General features: G+C 47.9%; 1 protein-coding gene across 2 annotated transcripts in view; it reads right to left on the reverse strand.

The window, feature by feature from the left end:
• LOXL2 (lysyl oxidase like 2) overlaps positions 1-7,029 on the reverse strand; it is a 53,600-nt gene extending 46,571 nt beyond the window's left edge. The window contains exons 1-2 of one of the 2 annotated variants that reach the window (XM_083811633.1): positions 6,929-7,029; positions 717-833 (exon numbers count right to left, since the gene is read on the reverse strand). The gene's annotated coding sequence lies outside the window, so the exon portion shown is untranslated. Of the gene's footprint in view, positions 1-716; positions 834-5,944; positions 6,107-6,928 lie in introns of those variants that run through there. The other variant, XM_083811632.1, reaches the window with a different exon arrangement.
• Positions 7,030-9,180: the final 2,151 nt, after the last annotated feature.

Here is a 9,180-nt window from a genome sequence, read left to right on the forward strand (position 1 = left end):
AAACTGCTGCGATTGCTTCATGATAAACCAGCCTAATTAATACAAGTTGCCAGTAGGCTGCAGGCTCCTTTGCAAAGGGTGTGAATCCCAAGCATGCCAGCAGAAAAGTTTCTTAACGAGGGACAGATCTGCTTCACACCTTCTGCCCATCTGCACTGAAGCCTTTCCCTCTGAAAGAGCACAGTTGTTCAGAGAGGAGAATTTAAACTGCTTCTGAAGTTTAGCGGGTGACATTTACACAATGTTGACGGCACGTAACGTAGCTTTCTGGTCTAAATCAAACATATTTTAATAATCCTACTGAATACACATTGCCTCGACTTGTAGGCAGCCTGCAACATGTCTTTTTTTTACTTCATTAGTGCGTGCCTGTGAGCAAGCAAGGGGAGAAAATCTTTAACTTGGGTCACAACATCTTTGCGAAGTGACACTGAGTGTCTGTGCCATCCCACCCTTGCCAAAGCAAGTCTCAGGAGATAGGAATTGGAAGAATCACCTCATCCCCAGCCTGTTATGTCTAAACATCAAGCTTAATAACTGACGGGAGAGAAAGAAAACAAGTTCAAAGAGGAAAAAAAAAAAGAGAAGAAGCGAGATCAAACTTCCAGCCCTGAAGCAAGAGAGGGTTAGAAATGTTTAAACCAATCCATCAGCCCCTGCATTCTCTAGAAATAATGCCACCGTCCTGGCTCGTAGTCTCTGGGGTTTGCATTTACCTGGGGGTTAGTGGTAGGCTGTGCTGGAGGAGACCCCTGTCCCGGCGTGCTTCATGAAGCTCTTTCTTTTGGGCTACGCGCGCCGCCTGAGTGGTCCCCTCTGCGCTGGAAAATATCCTGCAGCCAGAGAAATATGCTGCAAGAAGCTGCTGCTTCCTGGCAAATTTCACTAGAGTTAGCCAAGCAAACCCCTCCCAAGACCCAGCCCCTTTAGCCTCAGCTCATAGCGGGTGATATCATGGGCTTGTCCTGTAATCTGAGCAGAAGCACTGCAAACAGAAAAGAAACCGGGGGGGAAAACCTAGCCAGGATTGCAAGGAAGGAGGTGGGTTGGGAATGTGAATGCTTTCTCAGGAAGTTCCTAGGGAACAAATACTTAGAGTCACATCAATATCAATGTTAAATAAAGCTAAGTTATCGATCTCAGCACTTTTTAAGCACCCCGAGTTGGTTCAGAGCCTCTCCCATACAAAAGGGTGCATGGTCTTACAGCTCAGCATCTTCAGACTTAGATCCCTTTCTGCAGCTCACAGACTTTGCAGCATGCCATCTCCGCAGCTATTTGGGTATCACCACCCTTAACCCTTCTGCATCCAGCAACTCAATATTTTCCGGCTGCTCGATATTCTTAAAGCTCATAAATACAGCAGCTCAAGCTGCACAGACTTAAAAACCATCCAGATCTGCAGCAAGAGTTACTCCATAGTCCTCAGTCCGGAGGAATAACTAGATGCTAAAAACAATTCTTCATTAAAACAATAGCAGACCAAAAATCCTGACCTCAGCTGTGCCAGAAAATTCAGAGCATCTGTGTTGGGAACAGCTAGCAGTCAAAAAGAAACACTGGACTGAGATGGTTGAAAGAACTCTTCCATCAAGAAAAAGCAGCTAAATCAGTTAGACGTTATTCTGAGGACTGTAAACTTCTGCAATCTTTTCAGTTGGAGTGGGTTTTGGTTTTAAAACTTTTTTATTTTTTTCCATTTTGGCTTTTAATGCATCATAATCAAACTGTTTACTTCTATTTTTTTCCAACTGTGAAAACAACAACAACAACAAAATGGTTTTCAAGTCTCTGTTCCAGAGAGCACCTTGAATTTTTGTTTTCTGACCCAATTTTGGACAGCAACACATCCTGAAGTGTCAGCATTTCTCAAAGAATGGAAATTTACTTTCTCACCAGCTTTGTCCACAGGTACTTAAATCTATGTTTAATGGGATTTTCAAACATGTTGGCAGAAAACCGATAGGCACACAAAGAAGAGCAGGTATTCACAAAGGCGGATTTTAGAAGGAACATCCCCATTTACTTCAGTATATTCATAAATGAAATGTTGAATTTATAAAGGACTTTCTAGCAAACTTTCCCTAGCACAAGACTGCTTCCTGTAGCACACTTGTCCACGTCAGTCCTGCCTGCTTGCATACAAATTACCAAATTATCTTGAAAAATTAAGGTGCTTTACCTATATCCCTGGATACATTTCCATAACTACAAGAACACATCTGCCACCAGACTTCTCCCTTTTCAGAGGTTTCCCATCACTTCCCAGAAGCAAGGGTTCGGCCCAGCAGGAGAAAGGTGCCATTACTTGCTGGCTTACGAGATGTTACCACTCCGAGGAGACTCTGCCAGGGGAAAATATTGGCAGGGAGATGATGACCACGTTCCCATGGGTTGGCAAAGCCTTCTACAGAACAGTCCCCGAACATCAAGCCCACAAAGTCATTGAAATAAAGCTTTGCTCTTTCTCCCAAGAAGTCAGCAGAAGTGGTCAACGGCAGTACCCACAGTGCCCTAATTCTCCTGCATCAAACACCGATAAAATTATCGAAATGCTGCAAACTGCGATGAGCAGCACGGCTATCAGCAGAGCACCACCTGGTGGGTCATCAGGCGGGCTGGACTCGCCTTGCTCAGCCTCAGGGACATCAGGGGAAAAATGAATCAGAGCAGAAGCTCCACGGAGCAGAGAACTATTTCAGAGCGGCAGGAAGCTTGGCCGGAGGAAGGAATGTGTGAGCGTCTGCTTGATCGGGGCACAGAGAAACATGACAGCCTGCTGGAGGAATGTTTGCCGAGTGCCTGGGTCGGGTAAGGATACGAGCAGCAAATGCCATGCAGGCTTCCAGCTGATGGAAGGGTTTGCTGGTTGCATAAAGAGAAACGTTCGGCGAGAATTCAGGAAAGTTCTTCAGGGTAACACGCTGGGTTCAGGGCAATTTGCTGCCCTCTTCGTATTGCAGCTGGTTAAGACTAAAAGACAAGCACCCAGCAAAATAAATTGACAAATAAATAAATAGAAAGCCCCTCAAAACCACACCGTCTACAGGAAAAAAATGCTGCTTCGACTGGGTTTGCATCATTTGATCATGTAAACGGGAGTCCAGGGAAACCACTTAGGACATCCTGATTTGGAAGGGGCCCACAAGGATCATCAAGTGTGACTCCACACAGGACCACCCCAAAATCAAACCATACATCTGAAAACGTCTGCAAATGCCTCTTGAACTCCGTCAGGCTCAGTGCTGTGACCACGTCCCTGGGGAGCCTGTCCCAGTGCCTGACCACCCTCCTGGTGAAGACCCCCACGCCAGCAGCCTAGGTGTTTCCTTCTGTCTCTGCCCGAAGCACACACCTTGCCATATGGACAAGTCAAGACTGGATTTGACCAAGCAGCCACAGTCATGGTCTGTGCTCCCAAAAATTAGGTACGCGCTATTAGGTTCTATAATCTCCTCTAATCTTCAGTTCTTTTTAAAAGGGAAGGCTAATTTGCCTCCCTGAGCCTTATGTTTTCACGCTGTAGACTCTCTGGAGCCACCGGTCCAAATCTTACCCGGGTCGACTTGACCTCTCAAATATACACAGCGGATACGCCGAGCTCTGTAAAGGTTGCTTTGCACAGAGATGATCCAGGCGATATCTGAAGAACCGAAGGACCTGACTGTTCTGCGAGGTGTTAGCGACACGTGGCAATTTTCACACCAATTGGCCCCAGTGCAATATCCCTGCAACGTGCAATTGGGGTTAGATTGCTGCTTTTGAGCTCACAGGACGGCCAAAAACACCAATGATTCTAGAGAAGTAGGTTTATGCATCCCTCAACAGAGGGACAAACCAATGTATTTTATGTAAATTGCTTAGTCCCTACTGGAATTTCTATGACTTACACATTAGGAGCTTGGCGATGACTGGACTGACCTCCCAGACCTGATCCTCTCACCCTTTTTATTTGGTTGCTGCTCCACCCTAACCATGGCAAGGTTTGCACAGTCCCACGTCCATGTGGCAACTGGAACCCAAAGCACCACAAGCCAGAGCTGCTTCCATTCCGGGAGGGGCCCTTGCATAACATAGCTCTTCTGCAGCCACCAAGGCTGGAAAAAATGAGATTCGTTTCTGTTAAGAAGCAACTTTAATCCTTTGAGACCTCTTTCTGCTCTGCATGTGTTCTAGTTCACGTGTCAATGCAAGGCAGGCAATGAGCACATCACACTTACTCTCCCTCATCCACGTGATTTTCCGTGCTTTGCAGAGTCACCCCCTCACAACTCCTCGGTGCTGCTATTCAGATTAGCTCACTAAAGACACTGCTGACCTCAGTGCTCTACAAAAACACTCCAAAATGAGAGCTCTGCTGAATTCCAGGCTTGTAACAAATAGCACGTCTGAACAGAAGCATGGGTCAGCCTCATATAAGATCTATGGTCGACACATCTTCCACCTCTACGATGCACAATCCAGAGATTAACACACCTTCTACATCCACTCGCTACCCCCTTCTCCATGCAAAGGAAAGGCTCCTACGCCAAGGAAGGTGAAAACCTGAAGCCCCATGAAATACTCAGAAGAGCTGTACTTGTGAGATGAAGTCTGTTCTTGTATTGCGATGCTTAGGAGGCAGCAGCTGTTCCTTCTTGGTCCCAGGCAGCTCGAAAAAGAGCAGCACGTCATGGAGAAAGCATGTACATCTTTCTTGCATTTCTAACCTTAACCCTGTCAGGAAAGGTGTGGGAGGGAGGCCGGTTAGTACTGAAATTTCCTAACTGGAACGTGAGCTTCTGGTTTTCCTAGGCCAAGGAAGACCCAAGCACAAGGCACTTTGCAAGCACTTTTCATTCTCTATCTGTATGAGCTCTTACTTGGAGATCTTGGCTGTCTTTGAGCAATGACTTAAGGAGTCAGCTGCCGAAAGCCAGCTTCCCACAAGCAATCCCCCAACAAAACACAGGCAGCATGCAGCGTCTGAGCAGCACACCCCAACATCCTTCCCCTTGATACAGGTTCTTGTCAGATCCCCTCTGTGCAACTCAGCCGTACAGGAGGAGATGAGCATAGGAGAGTATAAGCAGAGCTTTGCCCCTAAAAAATGTAAGAATAGAGTGATTTCTAGAAAGGAAAGCAGTTTATGAGAAATCCAGCTTCACTGACAATGCTGGGGGAAAGCGCTGTGAGCTAATCCCACGCGTGCAGTGAAACGACTCGCACAGTAAAAGCCCAGGAAGGATGACCGCGTTTTGTCACCCTATCCTGGGGGATGGCAGAGGTCCTAGAGGCTTACCATCCCCTCCCACTAGATGGCAAGAGTCCCCCTCAAACAGCAGAGCATCTGCAAGCACAGACTTGTGTGTCCAGGGGTCAAGAGCCGGAGGAGTGACTTCTGGCCCTGAAGAGCCCTGAGCAGTCAGAGCTGACCTCCAGTCCAGCCTGTCGCAAGATTTATTTTGTTGTGATTGAGAAAGCTGCGTCCAGGAGAAAAGGAGAAGAGAAGAGGAACTGAAGGAAGCAGAATAAGGGTGGTTGAGCATCAGAGGGGGAGGATAATCAAGAACACAATGTACTGCTCTCCATTACACCCGGGCAAACGCAGCAAATCCCTCCACATCCTTAAAAGACATTATGGAAACATCTGTTTTAACGTCTTTTGTGCTGATTCACTGTGACGAGCCAAAGAACATGCCTTAACAAGGTCAGCCTCTACCAGTGGTTCTGCTCTTATGTAGAAAACCTGAACAATCGGTTCAGAGACTCCAGCTGCTGAATTTGCAAGAGGGCTCGCTGCAGGGGCAGGACAGGGGCTGCAGATGGGAACATCTAGGCAGGAGGTGCATTGCACACCCCTGAGTCTGATCTCACCGTTTCCTTAACATCCTTCACATCTGCGTGGATCAGCAAGGAGCTGAGCCCTCCCAGCTTTCACAGCAGGTGATGCACTAGGAGTTGCCTGAGACTACTGCCTTGCTCCATGTATTGCTGCCTGCCAATTTGGGCCATGACACCCTCGAGAGCCCACTTAATGAGGGAAAAAATGGTACTGTTGTAATCTTGTTTGCAAGGCACCAATGGGATCATCAGCAGATGCTGGTAAAATGCCATAAACGTGAGACCTAGGAATAGAAAACATCTTTGATCTGGAGGTTCAAATCCTGCTCTGCACATTATTTGTAGCAGAGAATGCAGAGCTGGTAGCTTACAGGTCCCTGGAAAACATTTAGATTTTAGGAAAACCAGGACATCACCTTTGTGACTTCGTGCATTTGTAAGTTGCCTGGAACAAGTGTGCTGAGTGCTCCCTCTCAAAGGTCGGTGCCCTAAAAACATCTCCAGCACCACAAATTGCTCGTCACCTGCGAAGACACTGCTAACCCAGTCCCAAGCAATTTCCTAGCACCACTTCCCACCCATCCAAAGATATCCAAAAACGAGCAGGTGAGAAAGTCATTGTCATCCTCCCAGTCTTTAAAGAGAAAGAGGGTGACCTGAAAAACAACCACCAAGACCAGGTCCCCGAAAACTACGCCCACAGAAGCTAGCACCCGGGGAGAGGGACACAGCAAGCCCTCACGAGGCTCGTTTCGGCTTACAAAGAGCTTCATGCGTTATTTAGTAGCAACAATGGCAGAAACAATGGGACAAGAAAGAACAAGGTGCCCCCGATCAGGCACGCCATCAAGTCACTGCTGCTGACCGTCCCCTTCGCAGAGTGCTGCGGAGAGGCAGAAAACCCTTTTGTTTTCACACGTTGTAGGGTTACCTCGGTAGGGCTGGCGTTCCTGGAGGAGCTGCGTGCCTCTCCCCTTCCCCAGGCTCTCCATCTCCACCCATTACCAATGTCTCCCAACCATTTCTTCCATTAGGGGCCACGCTTGGCCCTGTGTTTGGACATTCCCCATACGCAAAAACAAAGCAACAAAAAGATGAATGATACGTTTAAGAGGCCGTGAAGCCAAAAGCTTCGGTGTCACTCTCCCGTCCATTCCAGGTCACCGGGGAAGGTCAGAGAGCAGTGCCCTTGCCTCTCCTTTGTGCTTTTCTGCATGCCTTACCTGTCCTTAATGGACCTGGAGAAAGGACAAGGCGAACAGAAGCAGCAGGAGAAAGAAAACAAAGCATGTTAATGCAGAAACGGACACAAACAGATAAACACTGCCATTGGGACTTAGGAATCCGAGCCCAGGGACAGCAATACCTGTTTTCACTCAGTACCTAAGTCTCTCAAAGGAATCACGTTTCCCCTCGTGCTGTTGTTTAGTGTAGTCCCTTGGGAGAAGGCTTGTCCAGGGGGTAGGGTGGGATGGAAAGGCTCACTTTTTTTTTTTTCCTAAATAATCTGGAGCTGCAAAAAGAGATGCAAGAATAAGGTGGGTTTAGTCTCCTTCTCAGATGTCCCAAATACACAGCAACCTTCATCCTCTTCCAGAGTCCCTGCCTCATCAAATCCCTACAGATGATCAGAAAAAAAATATGAAAAAACACAATAACAACAACAACAAAAAACAGCATAAAATCCACATAACACACACTAATTCTAAGTACTGGGACTAGACAGCCACATTTCCAAAGAAGGTAAGAACTGAATTTGCAGCTACTTGTCCCAGGATAATTCAAGCGCCAAAAAGCACAGCAGCCTGGTAGATCCAGGCGTTTAGGTTTGGCGCTTCGCTGATTGCTTTTGAAAATCTGCGCCTCCTCCCCGTGCCTGTTGGGCTTTAAGCTCTTAAAGCAATTAAAGGCACCCGCACATCTGTCAGCCTCGATATTGCAAACGCTAACACGCAGCGAACTCACGCAGAACCCCGGTGGGAAGGGCCTCACGCTGTCCGTGTGCTGAAACCTTGCTCTGTTTCCTGCAGGAGGATGATGCACGAGCACGGACACAGCAGATCTAGGCGCCCTGTCCCTTCATGCCGTGCACTGGGCTGCCAAAGCCTCGTTAGCCGTTAATCAGCAAGGAGCACCTCAAAGGCAATGCCCCCGAGGAGCAGACCGCTCGCCAGTCCTACCCCGCAGCCCGTCCCATCGCCTCGCGGACACAGAAGCAGCGAGGCTACAGGAGCAGGGTGACCTGCAGGGCGCTCTCATCACCTCCTCGCACTGACACACTCCCTGACCACACCAGAAGCTTGTACATATAGAATCTGTCCAGTACTCAGCACCGTTTGGTCCCCTACGCATGCCCCGATGGCCAGGCTGGTACTCCAAGCAGTATTTAATAGTCTGTCTTCTAAAACACACATCCACAGGACAAGCCCTACTTATTTCCATTCCCCAAATCCAAGCACATCCCAGTTACGGCATTAAAAACAGCTCCTGCAAGAAGCAAATGCCAGAGGTTCAAAGTCATTGGTGCTCCACTCCTGGAGATACAGGCCAAGGACAATCGATACGTTTACAGCTTTGCATCCTAAGAATGCTGAAAATCCTCTCAATGCACTCACCCCTCTCCCAGCGACAGCAATCTACCAGAGGACCACTGCTAAATCAATCCGAAGGGACCAGGCAGTTTCTCTGCAAACCATCCTTCCCGCTTTGCTCCCCTCCCCACCATCCTACCACGTTTCTACTGCACCTTCTCGGGGTAGAGAACAGTCCTTCTCCAGCAGCGCTAAAACCTTTCATTTTGAGGCTAGAATGCCTCAGATAAGCAGTAGCAGCGCTGAAGAGCACCAAAGCACAGCAAAGTCTGTTTTTCCTTAGCCCTATGTTCTCCCAGTCCTTATATGCCCTGCTTCTGATGAGTGAAACGGCTTTCCCCTGGGTGCCCTTTGGAAAATTGATTAACTCATTAACTCAGCTGCCTCTCACTATGCCCCCTGCACCTGTGGGAGATCAATGGATTAACTCCAGCCTTGCAGGGAGTAAATAGAGCCCCCGTGCTACACCTGATGCTTGCTACACTCCTGTCAGTCCATGAAACTCTGGATGGTCAGGGTTGTAACCGCTGGGAGTCAGGGTTTAAAGAATCTCAGCCAATTCCCCACCAATCTTTTAGTTAACATTACAGCCATAGAGATGTTGTGCGGCAGAAAACCCGCACGCATGAAAATACAAATCCAAAAAGCAAGGGGAGGGAAAATTTAGCGGAAGGAAAAAAAAACAAGCTGTGAAAGTGATGGTCAGTGATTGGCATTATCACAAACTGACCCATCACAGGCATGGGTATCATTCCATCTAAGAGGA

This window comes from Anser anser (assembly GCF_964211835.1).
Source record: "Anser anser genome assembly, chromosome: 26".
NCBI lineage: Eukaryota > Metazoa > Chordata > Aves > Anseriformes > Anatidae > Anser > Anser anser.